Genomic DNA, 20,986 nt, shown 5'->3' on the forward strand with positions numbered 1-20,986 from the left:
CCTCCGTTCGGCTCTGCCACTGAGCATGCTCAGTGCTGCCGGCGCTTCCGCGTGCGGGTTCCGCTCGCCGCGTTTTGCGAGCGGCACAGGGGCGGGCCTGGTGTGGGGCTGGGGACCCGGCCGGGCGCTCCGGGCTGGGATCCCCCGTGGGAGCGCCGGGGACGTGGCCGCCGGCCAGTTTGTTAGCGAGGGCCACGGAGGACCTTGTTCCTGTGTGGCAGGTGGCGGTCACCTTTCCGAGGTGGCGCCCACATAGGGGTCACTTGGGAGAGCGACAGCCCAGTCTGGGCTAGAAGCAGGCGGATGGGCCAAGGGCAGGGGCAGCGCTGCTTGTATGGTCCCGTTTCCAGTCAAACTCGTAGGAGAGGTGTTTCCACCCACGCTGCTGACGAGAAAAGTTTACTTTCTTAACAGATTCGCTCCCTCTACCCCGCCTCTCGTTCCGCCGGACACACAGAAAAGAAAGCCTGGGTGTGTTTGAGATTTCCCGGGTTCGTCGCAGTGTTCCGGCAGGGCATGACAATGAAGTAATCACCCTCTAGGAAACCTGTCTATGGGGACAAGGGGGCGTTGGGCAGATGTCTCAGTGTTTGTCTTCCCTGTCGTCCTCCCGCTGGGACCGTCTCTACCCAGCGCGTCCCTACGACCTTGGCACAGCCACCACCCAGACGCCCACCGCGCCCTAGGCAGGTGTGTGTCTTCCGTAAATGCTCCAGCGGGCAAAAGCGAGGGGGCGGGCCTTCGGATGGGCATGCGCAACGGCGGCGCGGAGGACGCTCCTTCACGATTGGCCAGCCGCGGTGCACGACAACCAATCCGGAAAGCTGCAGGGGCCCGCGGGCCGCAAACGTTCCCGGGAAAGTTTGCCCACCTTGTGCACGTTTTCTCCGCTGTTTGTCCGAAGATCTTTCCGGCTGGCGCCGTCCCCAGTTGTCAGTCCTGGGCCAAGTTGCTACGAACTTGAGCTTTGTCTCCACCCTACGCCACGCAGGCCTGGGCCGCAGCCTGTCCTGCCCGCCACCCCGGCCTCCACCCTTGGTAGCCATCATCACAAACTTGGATGAGTCTGCGGAACTAGGCAAAGCTGCTCCCTGGGACTGGGGAGGAACGATGAAAGTGTGGTTGGAGCTGAAACGCCCTAATTCTAATTTATATATATATATTTTTTATTGAACTGTTACTTGGGGGGAAGCACAAGGCATAACTCTAAAATCGCAATGCTTTAGATATAATGTTAAGGTTTACGTTTCCCTACACATTGCATTAATTTTAATTTGAAGGAAACATATTTGCAAGCATATTCAGAATCAGAAATAACTGCGTTCTAGTCTAAGGTAACCAGACGTCCCTCTTTGGCGGGACGCCGATTTTTGGCGTTTTAGAAAAGTCCCGATTTTTGGAAAGTGCATGACAAGCTAGGGAATGGTCTATTTGGTCCATTTAGACCAAATTTTTAATCAAGAACCAGCCCCTGCTCCCCATCAATGGTGTCCCGCTTTAAATCTGGATTCAGAATCTATTCCCTATAACTTGCAGTGGTTTAAAATGTTTACATCATATCTATGCTAAGTATATTTCAATGTGTAGGTATACCAATCAAGAAGTCCGGAAATGACAGCATTTTTAAGATAAACTTGTTAGTTGCAGGCAAGAAGACCTTATGTGTGCAAGTGTACAGGGGTGGCAGAACTACAAGAGTTGTCACCTTCCAGAAGCAACTCACTGTTGGGTGGGTTTTAACTGCCAACCTTTTGCCTACGAGTTGAGATGCTTACTTTAAAGGTAAATGACTCAAGTTTCCAATTTGCACCGCTGGTCAGATAGAATCTTCTCTGGGCAATTATTTTATATTTTGCAAGTCGTATACCTTGTTATTTGTGGAAATATGTTGTCCCTATCAGCAGAGCTCCTCATCTGGTTAAGTGTGCAGCTTTAACATGTTTGTTCATCACGTGCAATATAATATAGTTAGAGTTTACTATCGCATGATGTTTGTATTTTTAACAGATTGCTCCCCAAAATATTAACTTCCTTTAAGAAATGCTTTGAGGATTCCCACCTGTGAAATTTGAGACCATATGATAATCAGAAAAGAATAGTTAAAAGATTTGATTGCAGCATATTGAGGTTTTTAATGTGTGAGTTCATAGTGTCCCTAAAATAAATATGAAGGAGAGAATGAAAGCTTCTGTTTACAGAAGAATACCCAACTAATTTTCCTATTTGTAATAGAATCGATTCAAGTGAAGCTCATCAGTGGATACTAAGAGATATCAGGTGAAAGATTGTAGGAATACAAGATGTTCACATGGTCTCAAAATATCTGGTAATAAATTACTTTTTAAAAGAAAAAAAAACACTACCTGAAACAAGTGAAGATATTACTAATACTGGAGTGGGGGTATGTGTGGAATCTTGTTTATGTGCTTCCTGGTGCAATGCAATTAGACATACGTAAAATCATCTAAAAAAGATGGTGGCCCGCTACCACCAGTAGCTGCTCTGAAAGTGACTATATTAAAAGGTTCTGCATAGAATGGAAGAAAAATGTGAAACAAATCATAAACCTAGGCTCACTGGTTGGATAGAGACTCATGGAACTCACAAGGTGATGACCCTTAATCATCCTTCAAGTCTGTTAATCTTAACTAAGATCAAAAGGACGAAGGTTCGGAGAGTTAGGGAAGGAGGAAAGATGGAAACAGAGGATGAGGTAGTTAGTTTATTGGGCCAACCTGGCTGATAAACACATGGGTTAATTAAAGGGCGGAGGGATAAATGGCTCAGTGAGCCTCGCCTTTCTAGTTCTTGGGTCTCTTGCTTCTGATGGTCGGAGCAGGGTGCAGCTGCTTTGGCCAATTCCCTGCTTCAGCTGGCAAGGCTCACTTCCTGCAAGACATCCCTGAGGAGAAGCCACATAGACCTACCCCGATGCAGCCCTGGGTGCTGGAGCACCCATGTGGAGACCCCTGCCAGCGCTAAGATGCTTACACATTTCACTGACTCGACTTTCCTCCTGCAGTCAGCATCATTGGGTCTGTTTTGTGAGATGGTGGAGGACTTTGTGGATTGGTGTTGGACATATGGGTTAATGTTGGACTTGGGCAGCACTGGGTTGGGATATTTTCTTGATGTGCACTTAACCTTTATATAACATTCTCTCATATACATGAGTCTCTGTGGATTTGTTTCTCTAAAGTACCCAGACTGTGGGGGGAGGTCAGATGCGCAGGCATTCCCTCCCCTGAAGGCAATCAGTTGCCAGACTGCTGTCTCATCCCACCGCAGGGGTGGGCCTGCTCCCTGCCTCTGGGGACAATGGACAGGCTCCTGTGGGCGGAGTTTTCACCCTACTGATAATGTTCCTATGGAGACCCAGAGACCGCCCCCTAGACCACCCTCTCATTGCTGTGTAACCTATAGTGCAACTCCTCCCTGTGACGTATGTCTCTACCTGTAATTAGTGGGCCGGATTGCCCCCAAAAGGTATATAGGTGTGAGTCAGCAATATAGAGCTCTCTCTGACTCTGAGCTCCTTGCTGCTCACTCCGTGGTCACTCCCCTCTCCCTTGTTCCCTTCCCCTCCTTCCCTTCCCCCTCTCTCCACGTGGACCACCAAGCTGGGCTGAGGTGAGCAATGCTATCATGTAATGTGTCTGACTGTATTATTGTAATATCTCTCATGCTCTCGATGATTTTAATATAATACTTATATATCTCAACCGTACAATTGTGCATTACTGAATCTAGAAGTAGTATTACTAAACCCGCGATTAGCGGTGGGGGCTGGTCCCCCCACCCCAGCAACAATTTTTTAATTTAATACTACACCAGACTAACAGAGGATATGGGATACAAAAAGGTACATTGAGGGGATTGAAGTGAATAAGTTGCAACAATATATGAATACTCGAATGCAGAACCAAACTTTCACCTAATTCACAATAACAAGGTTTTAAAAATTCTTTCCAAAGTTATCCTGATGTAATCACGTTTTTGTACAGTGGCTCTAAATCAGTGGTTCCATTTAGTCAGCCCCTCTCCCCTCAGGGGAAGGATGACATGGTGGGCTAGGTTAGCAGTTCTAATGTACCAAGATGAGGCTTTCTGCTTTTATAAAGATTTACTGTCTTGGCAACCCTAGAGAGTATGCCCTTCCCTGTAAGGCTGTTGTGAGCCCAAATCCATTCGATGGCAGTGGGCCGCCTGCCCACAGGGCATTTGGAGGCTTTTTATGTGTGTCACAACCTGCAGTAAAGGGTACTACTGTCATCATTAGAGACTAAGGATGTTTCTAAACACCCTACAGTGTACTGTGCAACCTCCCCACCCCACTCTAACACACAACAATACATTTTCTGGGCTAAATGTGAATAATGCCAACGTCAACCACTAAACTTGGCTCTAGCGTGAATCTAGAGAACACACAGAGAATGAATGTAGGAAGGGGTTAAACATGAAGCACCAAATCAGAAATAAGCCACATTATTCAAGAACCGCGGCCTGGACTGTCCAACAGAGACAATGTAAATAAAAACTCCACGAGCTAGCTTCTATTGGATTCTGAGTCTGCAAAAGGACATTTGGGGAACAACTGCATAAATTTGAAGAGTATAATAGAATTGTAGTTTTCCTATATGTGATCATAGTATTATCTTTGGTCTTGAGAGTTTATGCCAAAGCATTAGGACTGAGAGAACCTGGTGTGTTCAACTTAATTTCAAATGGTTAAATATATGTACAGTATATAAAATGACATGAATGTTTCTGAAAGGAGAAAATTTTAAAATAAATGTGACAAAAAATAGAATGAAAAAGCAATTTCAAAGCTGCTCACTACCATCTGTCAATGTCAATTCTGAATAGGTGAATCTAACAGGCATCTGATTCTCGTGGTAATTTTTCTTTTTTTTAACTTTCCGATGGCCATAATATTTTCCAAAATAAAATATGGTGTACACTAACTTCTTCTGCATCTAAATGTTTTTAGTGGAGTTATGTTCTACAGATAGGGGGGCTCTTGTAGCACAGTGGTTACACACTCAACTTGTAATTAAAAGATCAGGGTTTTAAACTCCCTGCGCCCCCCAGGAGACATTTGTGGCAATTGGCTTCTCAAAGATGTTTCATTCTGGGCAGCCCTATGGGGCTGTTCTGCTCAGTCTCCTATGATAGCTGTGAGTCAGAATCAACAGCAACAGATGTGGTTTGGTTTTTCTGTAGATAAGATAGTGCGAGCAAAAGTGACAATAGACTAAACAGAAAAAGACGGCTTTCCATTTTTAATAGCCTAGACCATTAGTCTACAGATAACAGAAAATTTATAGTAAGCTGAAATTTGGAAGAAATCCTAAGGATGACATTAGAGGCTTGTTAGGTATAAGACAAAAATGAGGCCTTTAATTTTTTTAGTTAACAGTGTGAACCAAGGGAGGGGAGGAGTATCCAATCACCCTCTGTCTCTTTCGGTTCAAGAAGGAAAGGACCCTCACACTGAAAGGAAAGAAAAATACGGGTAAGTAGGAAAAGGTTCACAGAATAAAAAGTACCATTAGAAGTGTGCTTAGCCCCTCTTTTGACCTTGAGTTAGTTACATCCTATTCGCCGTCACGTCGATTCCAATTCAGAGTGAACTGACGTCATGCTCTTGGGTTTTCTAACCTTTATTTTTTATGGGAGTTGGGATTTGTTCCAATAGAGTCGCTGGGGGGCCCAACTGCCAAATTGTCACTTCGCTGGACTAAATTAACCTATATGACCGACTGAGTCAAACCACCGCCGCCGGGGGTGGGGTGGGGGACGTTTCATCAGGAAATGTACTAAAAGGCTGGGAACAGGCAAAATATTTTCCATTTAAAGACAAAATATTTTCAGCAAATGGTGCTAAGACAATTCCATTATCTATATTGAAAATAAGGTGGGCCACTTCTTTAAAGTACATGCAAAAATGAACTCAAAGTGAATCACATACTTAAATTTTAGAAGTTACAAAAATTAAGTGGCTACAAAGAAAAACAGGAGTATATCTCTTTGAACTTGAGTTAGACATCAGATTCAACACACACACACCCACACCGTTGCCAGCTAACCTGTTCACAGCCCCCTAACCAATGACTCTAAAAGAAGATTTCTTAACTAGTTCATGCAAAAGATAATGTGTTGCCATCAGGATAGTTTGGGTTATGCTTTGGTAATAAATCACAAAACACCAGTGTCTTTTAATACCAATGTGCTCAAACAGCAATATCTGTGAGGCCGGCACAGGAATGCAATGTTTCTTCTGTTGGATATATTGTCACCATGAATCAATCCTAATTCATTGACACTTAACAGCAACATAAAACCCCAATTTGAAAATAAGTAGACAATTTACAAAAATATTCCATAAATATATAAAATATTTAACCATCTAAATAATTAAGAAAAGAAAAACAATGAGATACCAGAATCAAATTCCATTATTAACCAAATCCAATAGCAAGCACTAAACCAAATGCCAGGAATATGGGGTACTTTATTTCTTAATATATTGCTCAGAGGAATAAAGTTGATACAAGCACTTTTAAGAATATGTTGGCAAAAAAAAAAAAAGACTATGTTGGCAATATCTAGCAAAATTCTAAATGTATATACCTTGTAATTGAGTCTTTTCACACCCAGACATCAATTCTAGAGAATGATGCTTATGTAATATTATTAAAATATGAAAACTGGGAACAAATCAAATGTTTGGTGGTGAGAAATGGATAAGGAAAAGTGTCATAGCCACAACAGACTATTCCAGGCCAGTTTAAAGAAAGAAACTCAGTCTCTAAATACCAGTGTGGGAAAATCTCGGCAACATAATGCCATATCTTAAAAATTGATGAAGATATACATAGTATTACATTACACAGGTAAAAAACTTAAAGCACACACTAAGTTATATATATTCCAACAGAATTCATTCTCTGCGATGATAGAAATGTCCTCTATCCTGCTGATGGGCCTTGGACCTCAGCTCATACCTGCCCTCAATACAAGAACCCTTGGTTCTAACAATATGGCATTTTGTGATACTCTCCCCCTACATACACAATAACTGAAAAGAAAATGGGTGTATAGCAAATGTGGGGAAGACAGCCAATGGTGCACAGCTATTAAGAGACATAGTGTCTGGGGTCTTAAAGGCTTTAGGTTAAACAAGCGGCCATCCAACAGTGAAACAACAAGCCCACTTGAAAGAAGCACACCAGCCTGTGCAATTGTGAGGTGGCATTGAGTCTGGGCAACGGGCATCAGAAGATTCATAACAAACAACAAACAAACAAAAACGCATTGGTGAGTCCAAGGGGGATTGGAGCAGAGACCCAAAAAGCCCATCTGTAGACTATGTAACATCCCCCCACAGAGTGGTCAGAGGGAAAGGATGAGTCAATCAGGGTATAGTTGTGCACTGATAGATCACACAATATTCCTGTGGCTCCTTGAGGCTTCCGCAACCCCCACTATCATGACCCCAGTGCTGCTTCCCACTCTGGACTGGACGGGAACATGTACATAAGTATAGGCAATAGATAAAGCTCACGACACATGGAACCCAAGAACAGGAATGAGAATAGCGATACCAAAAGGGTAGGGGGAAGGGGGAGAGAAGGTGGACCGATCGCAATGAATGTCGCATAACCACACACAACCCTGCAGGGGGAAGAACAACAGAAACCAGAGGGATGGGAGACAGAGGTCTATGAGATATATGAAAATAATAACAATCTTTAATCTATCAAGGGACAGAAACTAATAAAGTATTCTCGAAATAAAAAAAATTTTTTTTAATCTACCAAGGGGCCATGAGGGTGGGGAGCAGGAGGAGGGAGGGGAAAAAGAGGAGCTGATCCCAAGGGCTCAACAGAAAGTAAATGTCTAGAAAAGATGATGGTAATATATGTACAAATATGTCTGATACAACTGATGTATGGATTGTAACAAGTTGTAAGAGCCCCCAATAAAATGATCTTTAAAAAAAAAGAAAAGAAATATCTTCTATCTCTACTACTAATGCCATAGCTACATTTAGCTGGAATATGGTAGAGCAATGGAAAAACTGATTCTTATGTTACTTTCATTGAAATTTAAAGAACCCCATAAGGCTAGTGGTTCTATATAAGACAACAAAGATAACTTGATGTCTGAAGGTAGAGTTGCATGCATTCCTGTACAGAAGTATAAAAACACATTTGAAGGATGCACATCAAGCTCCCAATATTGGTTAGTGCTGTGGAAATGAGGAAGGAAGGGACTGAACCTAAGGATAGTTTCCAAGAGTATTTTTATCTATGAAAAGTGAAAATTAGGGGGAAAGTGAGCAGCCGGTATTAAGGGCTCAGTAGAAGGCAACTGTTTTGAGAATGTTGAGGGCAACAAATGTGCAGATGTGCTTGACACAATGGATGGATGTATGGATTGTGATAAGAATTGTACGAGCCCCCAATAAAATGATTTTAAAAAAAGAAACGTGAAAATTAAAAAAGAATTAAAATATGACAACATATAGTTACTGTTCAGGAAGTAAAAGCATGGATTTTTTATATTATTTGTATCTTCATTACATTTTGAATAGCTCATCAGAAGCAAGTTATAACACTGTTGTATTGCATAATCTTGTAAAAATAATATTTCCTTTCTATAGTATATGCTTCTGTTATGCTGGTTGGTAAACATTTTGTAATATGGAAAATAAAGATAAAAAATTAAAAGGAAAAGCGGACAGAAGAAGTAGTATAATAATGACCCTCAGAAATGTGAAAGTTTCATGCAGGGGTGGAGCGGGAATTAGACTCTCTCTCCTCAGCCCCAGAAGATCATCCTAACCCTAAAGACAAAAGACTTCGGCTTAAAGTGATCTGTGGTGAGTCTTGCGAGAAAACCGCAGACACCAACAGAGAGAGTTACCCAGACGGAGGGACTCCCGCCTCAGCTGGATGATCACTGTTGGTTGCAAAAGTTAGAGAGAGGTTGAAGATCTTCAGTGGATTTTCTAAACGAGGCACCTGAATGACTCAATTTGGTGGTGTTTCAGGAACTATACTAAGAGGCAAGAGTCAGCAAGCCTCTAAGCCCCACTCAGGAACCATGGTGTTGCTGTGGGGTCAGCACTGACAGCTAACCATAAAGTCCGTAGTTCAAACCCACTAAGCAGTCTGAGGGGAAAGATGAAGCTGTCTGCTCCCATAAAGAGGGAGAATCTAAGAAACCCTCTGGGGCCCTTGGCCTCTACCACATCGCTAGGAGTTGCAGTGAACTCAATGGCAGTAGATTTTTTAAGCCTCGCTTGAAGCAAAGCAGCACTCCCATTATCTGTCTTGGGAAAGATTTTATTTGAATAAGTAAGTCAACAAATAAGAACTTTATAAAATACAAGGATAGGTGAGTAGATCAAGCATTCATTAAACAGCAATTTTTAAGCCTATAAAATGAACTAATTATTACGCTAGGCACTGAACCCTGGGGAGAATAGTAGTCCTGAGACCTGCCCTTTGGGAATTTACAGTCTATCTGAGGAGAAAAACATTAAACAAATGACTGATGCATACTTAATTAGTAACAATTGTGGGAAATACATGAAAATATTCAATCAGATCTAGATCTTGTGGTACTAGGATGCATATTTTAATTAATAAATGAACCAATTTTTAAGTACCTTGACTTTGTTCTGTTTTTTCTGCATGTCCTTGAATGAGACTTTGGATTGTTGATTTACTTAACTATGTTTTTAATGACAGTTTACTTAGAGAGAAGGGCTGGGGATATAGGAGGGAATATGGCAAATGAATACATACACGTGGAAATTTTATTCTATTTATTTAGGGAGGAAATCCCATGTTTTATTAGTAATTAATTATTAAAGCTTACACTGTGCTTTCTCCCAACTACTGCGAAATGTAACAAAGTCTATGTGCATAATTGTACACGGATATAGCAAAATAAGAGAAGAAAAAGGCTGAGAGGACCTACACATAAATATTTCTAGTGTAGATTTAGGGCCGAGATCACAGTGATTTTGTGCTCACAGCATGGTCGGATGGCAGGGCACAAGGTAATCTGATTTTAAAGAGAAGCAGAAAAGAGCCCAGCAAAATCTTTGTAGTCTTTTGCTGTAATTTTCATATGTAATTTAATCTGCAAAGACCATCCCAAATATTTTACTACCTTCCTCAGAATTGTCGCTGGGTGCTGTTGAGCGCATTATGACTCAGAATGAGCTAATGTGAGAGAATCAAACTGCCCCCTAAAATTTTCTAGGCTGTACTCTTCATGAGAGCAGGTCACCACGTCTTTCATCCTTAAGAAGAACCGGGAGGCTCCAACCAACAACCTTTCAGTTAGCATCTAAGAGTTTGAACCATTACATTATCTGGGCTGAGAATCAGCACACTCTAAATATTTTACCCACCACTCAACTGTCACACTGTGGAAGTGTGGATGTTGCTGTGAGGCTGGAGCTTTGTCACTGGGATTTCCAATATAAGCCGGTCACTCATGGCTTCAACAAAGCTTCCAACAAAAACAGAGTAGGAAGAAGACTCTGGGAGTTTACTTCTGAGAGAGAAAATAACTGGCCAGTAAAACCTTATGGAATGCAGTGAACACTGTTTGGTATAGTGCTAGAATAGGAGCCCCTTTGGGTGGAAGACATGCAAATCACAACTGGAGTAGAGACACCCGTCAAAGTAGCAGTAGTGATTGTTGTTGTTCTTGTTAGGTGCCCCAGTCGGTTCTCTGACTCCCAGTGAAAACAGAAGGAAACACCGCCTTCCTCACAATTGTTCCTGTGTTCGAGCCCATTGTTGCAGCTGCTGTCAGCCTGTCTTGTCCGGGGCCTTCCTCCTTTTCTGCCGCCCTTCTACTTTACCAAGTATGACGTCCTTCTCCGGACTGGTTTGTCCTGATAACACGTCCAAAGTATGTGAGCATGCTGCCTCATCATGGGCGCATTCTGCCTCTGAGGACCATCCTGACTGCACTTCTTCCAAGACAAACTGACAGGCAAACGGCGGCCTCAGTGCAGGGTGGAGCTGAGCGATGTAGATGGGTGAAGTTTCCAGAGCCGCCATTTGCTGAGTGGTATGACTCAAAACAAGGAGAAATGCCTGAAAACATTCATCAGATTGTGGATTGTACGGAGCATGAATTTAGGAAAATTGGTCGTCATCAGAAATGAAGTAAAATTCTCCTTGACATGATTGAATGATGGAACTATTGAATTGTATGATATGCAAATTTTGTGCCAATAAAACTGTTGGGATAAAATAAACACATTTTTTAAATGAACTAGAGGATACTGTATATAGATTGGCATTCCAGGCACTGGTGAGCTGGAATGGCCTGGTGTTGGTCACGCTGAGTTTGGCAGCCATAGGGTCTACCATGCTGGGAATAACAGCATGGAGAGAAAAGGCAGCACATGTGCTGTCCGCAGAACATGGCCAGATCTACTCTGAAACACAGTGCTGCCAGGATCGGGTAATATCCACATGCCTACAAGGGAGACGATTCAAATTTGCACCTTAGCCAAAGACGAAGGAGTTATAGATTTTTACCAACTTCTGTAGTCTGAAAATGAACAAATAGGTCATCAAGACTCACTGACAATAACTGGTGATTGGAATTCAAAGGTTGAAAGCAAAGCTAAATAGAAAGGGTCATAGAAAGGATATCAGAGATTGTGTGCCAGACCTTCCAATCACTCATTGGCAATACTTTCATTCAGGAACCTACAAGGGCTCTTCTAAATGTTCATGGAAACAATCAATAATATTTTCATTATTCCATGGTAACTATCCATGAAGACCTGTCAGAGGGAATACACAGGAATCAAATTGACAACATCCGTGTAAAGAGATGGTGGAGAAGATCAATATTATTGATCAGAATAAGACTGGGTACAGACTGTAAATGAGACCATCAGTGCGCAAGTTCAAGTTGAAATGAAAATAATTTAAATAAGCCCTTGAGAGCCAAAATAAGATCTTTAGGATATCTAACCTGAATTTAGAGACCATGTCAAGAACAGATTTGATGTATTGAACACTAATGACAGAAGATCAGACCAGTTGTGGGATAACATCAAGGATGTCATACTGGGGGGTTGGGGGGATAGCAGTAGAATTCATTAAAAAGAAGAGACTCTGAAATTTGCCATAGAATATAGAGAAGCTAAAGTAAAAGGAAGAAATGACCAAATGAAATAGGTGAACAGAAGACTTCAAAGGCTGATTGGAGAAGACAACATATTATAATGAAATATGCAAAGACCTAGAGTTAAAAATTCAAAAGGGAAGAACTTACCTTGTTTCCCCAAAAGTAAGACATTCCCAAAAGTAAGGCTTACCCTGTTTCCCCAAAAGTAAGACATCCCCCGAAAATAAGACCTGCTTACAGTTTTGCCTCTCAATGAAATATAAGACATCCCCCTGAAATTAAGACCTCCCCGAAGCTACCATAACTATGGACTCTGGACCGTAGCGGCGGGCTCCACTGTGCAGCTCACTGTTGGCCACAGAGCAGCCAGAGCAGACAGGAAGTATGAGGTCTCTTTTAATAAAACAATAAACAGTAAATGTGTACCGTATTCTTCCTCATGGAAAAATAAGACATCCCCTGAAAATAAGACCTAGCGCATCTTTGGGAGCAAAAATTAATATAAGACACTGTCTTATTTTCAAGGAAGCAGGGTAGCATTCCTCAAGCTGAAAGAACTGGCGGGGAAAAATCCAGCCTCTATTTGAAAGATTAAAGGGTTCTATGTGCAAAATAGCATCAAAAGAAGATAGATGGATGGCACTGATGAAACACGCAACTTTCCTCTAGTTCTTTGGTACTTCCTTCCCCCCACTATCATGACCTCAATTCTACCTTACAAATCAGATTAGACCAGAGCATGCACACTGCTCCGGAAAAGATCCTGCAACACAGGGAATCCAGGATACATAAACCCCCCAGGGCCAACAATGAGAGTAAAGATACCAGGAGGATTAAGGGAGGGTGGGGGTAGAAAGGGGGAATCGATCACAAGGATCAACCTATAACCCCTTCTAGGGGGATGAACAATGGAAAAGTTGGTGAGGGACGATAGAGTATATATATTATTATGAAAATATATATATTATTATGAAAATAATAATCTATAACTTCTCAAGGGTTCTTGAGGGAGGGCGGGTGGGGAAGGGACGGCGAAGAAATGGGGAGTTGATATCAGGGCTCAAAGGGAAAGAGAATGCTTTGAAAATGATGATGGCGGCATATGTGCAAGTGTGCTTGACACACTGGCTGAATGTACAGATTGTGATATGAGAGATAAGAGCCCCCAACAAAGGTATTTAATAATAATTTAAAAAGTAGATGGCACCCCCCCCCAAAATTGGTCAATGTTCAACCATTTCAGGAGGTAACATATGATCAAGAAACAATGTTACTGAGTAAAGATGTCTGCACTGCACTGAAAGCATTAGCCAACATCAATGCTCCAGGGAATAACAGAAGACCATCTGAGGTGTTTCAACAGTGGACGCGGTGCCAGAAATGCTCGGTCATCTTTGCCAAGAACTTTGGCTACATGGTCAATCCATTGCAAGAGATCCATCATTGTTCCCATTTCAAAGAAAGATGAGCCAACAGAAGGTGGAAATTATTATACAATATTAATATCACACACCAGTAAGAATTTTGTTAAAGATAAGTATAAAATGATTTCAGCAATACATCAATAGGGAAGTGCCAGAAATTCCAGTCAGATTCAAAAGAAGACATGGGCCAAGTGATATCACTGCTGATGTCGGGTGGACCTTCACTGAATGCAGAGACTACATGAAAGCTGTTTAAACCCAAATCAAATGCATCACCATCAAATAGATTCCAACTCCTAATGACCTAGTAGGACAGAGCAGAATTACAGAACACTTCATTATGCTCATGAGGAACCTGTACAGAAAGCAACAGGTAGTCATTCAAATAGTGAAAGAGGCTATAGGGTAGTTCAAAATCAGGAGAGAAAAAATGACCTATGTATCAGGATTGTATCCCTTCACTATACTCATTCAATGTGTACGCTGAGCAAATAATCAGAGAATCTGGAACACATGGAGAAGAATGGGACAGACAACGTGTGCTGTGCAGATGATGCAACCTTGTTCGCTGGAAATGAGAAGGACTCGAGATCCTTTTTGGGGAAAATCAAGGACCACAACCTTCAGCATGGATTACATCTCCCTCTGAAGGAAACAAAAATCCTCCCAACCGGACCAAAATGCAGTAACACGATCAACACAGAACATGCTGAGATTGTCAATGACTTCATTTTACCTCTATCCACAGTCAATGCCCATCAAAGCATCCGTCAAGAAATCAAATGATAAAGGGGGAAAAGACAGCAAATGATGTAGAAGTACGTTGGGCAAATCTGCTGCAAAAGATCTCTTGAAAAGAGTTAAAAAGCAAAGATGCCATTTTGGCGTGACCCAAATCCTGCTGATGTGCTAGGGAAACTGGGCACTGAATAAGGAAAGATCAAAGAACGGTTGATGCATTTGAATTAGGGGGTTGGAAAAGAAGACTGAAGATGTCTTGGACCACCAGAAAAATAAACAAATATGTCTTGGAGGAAGTAGAGCCGACATGCTCCGTAAACGTGAGATTGGCAAGACTTCATCTCAAATACTTTGGACATGGTAGCAGGATGGACTGGTCCCTGGAGAAGGCTATCACACTTGGTAAAACAGTCAGTGAAAAAGAGAGAACGACCCTCGGCAAGACCCAGTGACACGGTGGCTGCAGTAATGGCCTCACGCTTTGTAAAGATGGTAAGGAAGGCAGGAGACTAGAGCAGTGCTGTACACAAGGTCACCCTTTACAAGTTGGAATGGACTTGATGCTTAACAAGAACAAATGTTTTACAAATTACATATTCTCTTCAAATATTGCCCCTTACACCCAGAGTAACATGCATCCTCCTCCTAAGAGCCCCTTCACCACCACCTCCAGCTCTAACAAGGTCATTTCTCCTAGCTCTTTGCTACTTAGCCATTATTGAAGACACTGATAAGACCAATTTGAATTCATTTTAGAGTTAACATTGAACAAGAGATATGTCATAAATATAGACTTATGCTCTTTTAAACTAAGAGTAGGTATTCTCTTTAGAGAACAAAAATTAAGTGAAAATAGATCAACAACCTAGAAAAAAGAACTAAAGTCCTAGAACTCCTAGGGGAAGAAAGCATAGGGGTAAATCTTTAGGACCTTGTAATTGCCAATAGATTCTTACATAAGACGTCAACAGCAACAAAAGATCAAACAAATTGAACTTCCTAAAAATGTCAAAAGAAGGGGAAAAACTGTCCATTAAATGGAAGAAAATATTTACAGATTGTGTCTTTAATAAAAGTCTATATCTGTACAACACAAAGAATTCCTACAACTCAATAATTAAAAGATAATAAAAGATGGGCAAGTACTCCATTAGATATAGACCCAAAGAAGGTACATAAATGGCCAATAACCCACTGCCATTAAATCATTTCTGACTCATAGCAGCCCTCTAGGACAGAGTAGAACTGCTCTTTTTAGGGTTTTCAATATTGTAAATCTTCATGGGAGCAGACAACCTCATCTTTCTCCCTTGGAGCTGCCGGTGAGTTCGAACTGCCGCCCTTTGCAATTAGCATTCTGATACCTAACCCATACCAAACTCACTGCCATCAAGTTGATGCCCACTCCAGGGCTCCTTAACTGGCCAAAAGACAAATTTAACAGTTCTTAACATCATTGGGGACAGGAAAACTGCAACCATAACGAGATACCACTTTGTACCCTTTAGCATAGCTATTGTAAACAAATAAACAAAATTAAAATGACACACAGTATCCTTGTGCATCACTCGGAAGGTAAACTGATATACCCACTTTGGAACACAGTTTGGTGGTTCCTGAGAAGTTAAATGTAGAGACTGGGATGAAACTCATCAGTGAGTAAACTCAGCTAAAAATAGGCCTGTGAGGTGAAGCCCTTACAACAAAAAACCCAACGCCATCCAAAGGGCAGCCTTTGCCCAGGGATGCAGCTTAGAAGACAGGCCAGGAAAGAAGGGCCCATGGGAACAGTACACACACCGAGAAGTGATGAGAGTGCTGTGACATCAGGGGCTGCAGTCCATCTCATGAAACAAGCGTGTACTAATTGTGCAATGGGAAACAGTTGGTCTGCAACTTTTTACCCAAATGACAAGACAAAAAAAGTTAAAAGGTATATATGCAAATTAATTGCAAGCAGGACCTCAAGCACTTGTACACCAATGGTTATAGCAGCAGTATTTACAATCGCCAAAAGATAGAAACAACACAATGTCCTTAAACAAATGAATGGATTTATACTTGCAGAAGAATATTAATTCCGCTACAAAAAGGAGTGAAGTTCTTGCACATCTACAACACGACTGAGCCTTAAAAGCTTTAGGCTAGCCTGTGTGACCACAAGGTGTCGAAGGGATCGGGTAGGAGGCATCAAAGAACAAAACATCATATCATTGTAAATGAGGGTGAGTACAGAGTGGAGACCCAAAGCCCATTTGTAGGCCACTGGACATGCCCTTACAGAAGGGTGGCAGGGAGGAGACAAGCCAGTCAAGGTACAGAGTAGCAATGATGAAACATACAACTTTCCCCTAGTTCTTAAATGCTTCCTCCCCGCACTATCATGATCCCAATTCTACTTTACAAATCTGGCTAGACCAGAGGATGCACACTGGCACAGATAGGAACTGGAAACAGGGAATCCAGGGCAGATGATTCCTTCGGACCAGTGGTGAGAGTGGCAATACCGGGAGGGTAGTGGGAGGGTGGAGTAGAAAGGGGGAACTGATGGCAAGGATCTACATGTAACCTCCTCCCTGGGGGATGGACAACAGAAAAGTGGGTGAAGGGAGACATCGGACAGTGTAAGATATGACAAAATAATAATAATTTATAAATTATCAAGGGTTCATGAGGTGGGGAGCAGCAAGAGAGGGAGAAAAATGAGGAGCTGATATCAAGGGCTCAAGTAGAAAACAAATGTTTTGAGAATGATGATGACAACAAATGTGCTTGACACAGTGGATGTATATATGGATTGTGATAAGAGTTGTATGAGCCCCCAATACAATGGTTAATATATATAAAACATTATGCTAAATGAAAAAAGACAGACACAACATGGCAAATAATATATGATTCCACTCATACTAAATATCTATTATATGCAAATTCATAGAGACAAGTATATTAGAAGTTACCAGAAGCTGCACAGTTATTGTGGTAACATGGAGTTCATGCTGAACGTGTGTCACCTGATGAATCTGTTTGCATGATGAAGAAGTTTGGGGATGTAGTCATGACAAGCTAAACTAAAAATCAAACTCATGGCCATCAATTCAATTGCGACTCATAGCGATTATATAGCACAAAATAGAAGGGCCCTCTGGATGTTAGAGACTATAAATATCTATGGGGGCAGAGATCTGCATCTTTCTTGTGAAGAGTGATTGCTGAGTTCAAACTGCTGTCATTGCAGTTAACCCCTTCATGACTAGCGCTCTGACATAGCAGTCAGAGTAATAGTAACATAACAGAATTGTGTGCGCTTGAAAATGGCGAAAATGGCAAATCTGACCCCACTATATATTTATGTTTTAATACTAGGGAAAGCTCTGGTAAGTTGGACATCTCCCTTTCTCTGAAATCTTTACAGAAATTGTTATTCAATACATTTCTGTGTCATCCTGTAGCCTTGGTCCCAGCAATGCCTTCCCTTCCATGTGACTATGCGCCTGATGTGGTAGATTTTTAAATCTTTTAATTTTTTTTTGATCACCTGATTCATGCTCATCTGCTGTCTGGGCACTAGCTGATAGACTACGCTTTGATGGAATGATTCTAGCCAGCAGTTGATCTGGGCTTTGAGAGCTGCCTCTCACCGTTCAGCTCTGGTCACCGCTTTTCCAGGACTAAATATAGCGAGACCTCTGAATCTCCACTATGATTCACCTCTGCTCATTTTTTCGCTATAAGGCACTTAGAAGCGAAAATTTCTAAGCCCAGGGGCAATGGAGCAGGTTCACATTCACTTTCATGTCTAACTTGTCTCAGTGATAAATAAAAGCTGGTTATTATTCTTCAAAAGCTTTATCTATTTATTTTTGTGCCTCTGCTTATTGAAAACAATCCAATTAACATCTGTGCTCCACTATTCCAGACAGACACAGGTCAGCTGAAGCAGGAGAGCATCAAGGTAAAAGGGATGCATGTGTTGGGTAGAGATGCCCTCTCCTGCTAGGGCTATCTTTTAGTAAAAGGCACATAGTTTCCTACAATACAGGTGCTATGAAACGCTATAGGTATTAGGTCACTCACACACACTCACAACAAAGTGTGTATGTCTCTGTGTGTATAAAATCTCCATTTTGTAGATGAGGAAGCTGAGCCCCAAATTTGGAGAGCTGTTGTGGCTGTTAAGTGCTGATCAGTCGGTCCCTACTCATTGCGACCCTATGTGCCACGAAATGAGATACCACCCAGTCCCGCACCATCCTGGCAAGTGTTCTTAGGTTTGGGCCCATTGATGCAGCCACTGTGTCAAACAAATCATTGGCAAAGCTGGCGTTTGAGCCCAAATTATCTAACCTCCACTACTTCCTTAAACCCCTCCACTGAAACTCAGAACTCAAACTCAGTAGCATCCGCAGTGTTGGTAAGACTCAGTACAGTAACTAACGCGTGGTGTCCCCCAGACACACTACAATCCTGAGCAGTGCTTCGTGTACTGCTATCCATAAATCATAATTCCAGTAAATCACTAAAAGTAATGGTAATAGCAGGGATACAAACAACTAACAACATTGAAATGATACCTTTGAATTACAATAGCATGTGCAGACAAAACCATGTCTTCAAATGATGTCTACAATGATTCAAAGCATCACTGTAATTGGGTAATAATGACAGCTCTGACCAGAGCACATCACATACTCCAAAATCCACTAACATTGAGAAGGTTCAAAAAGTAAATTAGCACAGAGTTTTAGCCTTGTAGTTATATTGCAGGACTTATGGAAAATGTTTTTTGTCATTATAACTGTAGGGATATTTTTGTAAAAAATAATAAAATTCTTGCAGAGGGGTCTCGGGGAGGAGATGAGCCAGTCAAGGTGAGATATAACAACGATGAAAAATACAACTTTCCTCTAGTTCCTAAATGTTTCCTTCCCGCTCCCACTACCATGACTCGAATTCGATCTTGCAAGTCTGGCTAGACCAGAGGATGTACACTGGTACAGATAGGAACTGAAAATACAGGGAACCCAGGACGGATGAGCCCTACAGGACCAGTGGTGTGAGTGGCAAAACAGGGAGGGTAAAGGGAGAGTGGGTAGGAAAGAGGGAACCGATTACAAGGAACTATATGTGACCTCCTCCCTGGGGGACGGACAACAGAAAAGTGGGTGAAGGGAGACGTCAGACAGGGCAAGATATGACAAAATAACAATTTATAAACTATCAAGGGCTCATAAGGGAGGGGGAAGCGGGGAGGGGAAAAATGAGGACCTAATGTAAGGGGTTTAAGTGGAGAGAAAATGTTTTGAGAATGATGTACAAATGCGCTTTACACAATTGATGTGTGTATGGACTACGATAACAGTTGTATGAGCCCCTAATAAAATGTTTTTTAAAAAAGAAAAAAAAATAATGATAATAAAATTGTGCTGAAACATTGCACAAAAATCTTATAGTCATTTTGATGCCACCCCCTTTGACAGCATCACCTGGTGTGGCCTGCACCCCACTCCACAACCCATAGTTACATCACTGCTCCAACTGTGTTTTCGTGACTTTGTGAGCTTCCAAATCTATCCTGGATTTGGGGTGACACGTGGACTTTGAAGTGGGAAAGGGAGTGTTGGGGTTCTGGTAACAGGATAGAATACAACAGTAACCAGGGCAGTCAGATGCGAGACGATGTGGATTTCTAAATTTCAACAAAAACAGCAACGTGTAAAACCTGCAATGAACTTTGCAAATATCTGGATACTTTGGTAATTGCTTTTTAAAAGGAAGTGAATAAATTATTTTCCATGCTTCGCTTGATTCATAATGAACAGTAGGTAACTTCAGTGTTTTTAGACATGTTATCCAAATCCTTGCTCTACACACCCTTCAAAATTCCAAGACAAATAATATCCTTGCTAATTAAATGTCAATTGTTGTTAATATATTAGTGCTATCCACATTTTCAGAGGCCTCGTCTGCATGTGGATTCAAATGAGGCTGCATTAGTATTTAGACTCCCATTTTACTGTCACTCTTTGGAATATAAGACATGCATGCATCAGTCAACTACTTCTTTCCACCCTCTCAATTCCACCCACGGCCCAGTAATATACCTGACCCTAGGATTGCTAACCTGCCTCCGGAGCTACCTATGCAAGACCCGGGCAGCAACAGTCCTCCACCGCATCTTCTGTTCCGGCCTCTTGTTCACATGCAGTGATCATGGCTCATTAGAGGAAAGTGCTTCAATGTCTTATTTGCTGCTGTGACCTTTTGAAATGCTGTTTCTCTGCCTTGTGCATGGTGACTAATTCCACCAACTCTCCCAAACCTCGATGTGTCCATCAGCAAAGCGTTCTCTCCATGGTGCTCTGTGCATAGAATGGAGACAGCCCCTCATTGCACTTAGGTCACCTCGGATCCTAAGCAGCTCTTCTGAAACGTTGGGTCTCACAGCTCCCTTTCAAATAGCTGTGATGTCAACCCTCTCTTTCCCTACAGCTCAGACCAGAAACCACATAAAACAAAGTTGAGGAGCAGACACTACACTGTCGTCTCCACTCTTCTGTCTGGTGGAACATCCCTTCCCTCATGCAGATGGATGCCCCAGAGCTCACCCGCCAACCTGTTTGTCAGAACACTTCCACCTG

The sequence above is a fragment of the Echinops telfairi genome, unplaced genomic scaffold (assembly GCF_000313985.2).
Source record: "Echinops telfairi isolate 266 unplaced genomic scaffold, ASM31398v2 ScPeMD7_11;HRSCAF=52, whole genome shotgun sequence".
NCBI classification, from domain to species: Eukaryota; Metazoa; Chordata; class Mammalia; order Afrosoricida; family Tenrecidae; genus Echinops; species Echinops telfairi.